The following is a 389-nucleotide window of genomic DNA, read 5'->3' as shown; positions in this document are numbered from 1 at the left end:
CCTGACATCCTGGACCCCAGACCTGAGAACCTGAACTCTGGGATCTGGAATCAGCATGGCTGTGACCAGAAGAGGTATGGATGGAAGCCAGCTCTATGGAAAATAAAACAGGAGGCAGTGTGGTACTGGGTTGTCTTCATTTTTTTTCTGTTTAAAGGGGTGTGGGGGGAGAATCACAAATGGCCCCATAAGTCAGCAGCTTTCAACCTTTGATTATGATCCATAGTGAGAAGTACATTGTGTGTCCTGTGTGTACACACTTGAAATAGTATGTACCCTTACTATTTCTGTTCTAGTCTATTCTCTGCTATGATGCTCCACTGAAAAATATTGGTCAAAACACATCCAATAATGGGTCAAGACTTTGAAAAACAGCCCTCTGTGAAAAT

The sequence above is a fragment of the Rhinolophus ferrumequinum genome, chromosome 22 (assembly GCF_004115265.2).
Source record: "Rhinolophus ferrumequinum isolate MPI-CBG mRhiFer1 chromosome 22, mRhiFer1_v1.p, whole genome shotgun sequence".
In the NCBI taxonomy this organism is placed as follows: domain Eukaryota; kingdom Metazoa; phylum Chordata; class Mammalia; order Chiroptera; family Rhinolophidae; genus Rhinolophus; species Rhinolophus ferrumequinum.
This window is presented reverse-complemented; position numbering follows the sequence as displayed.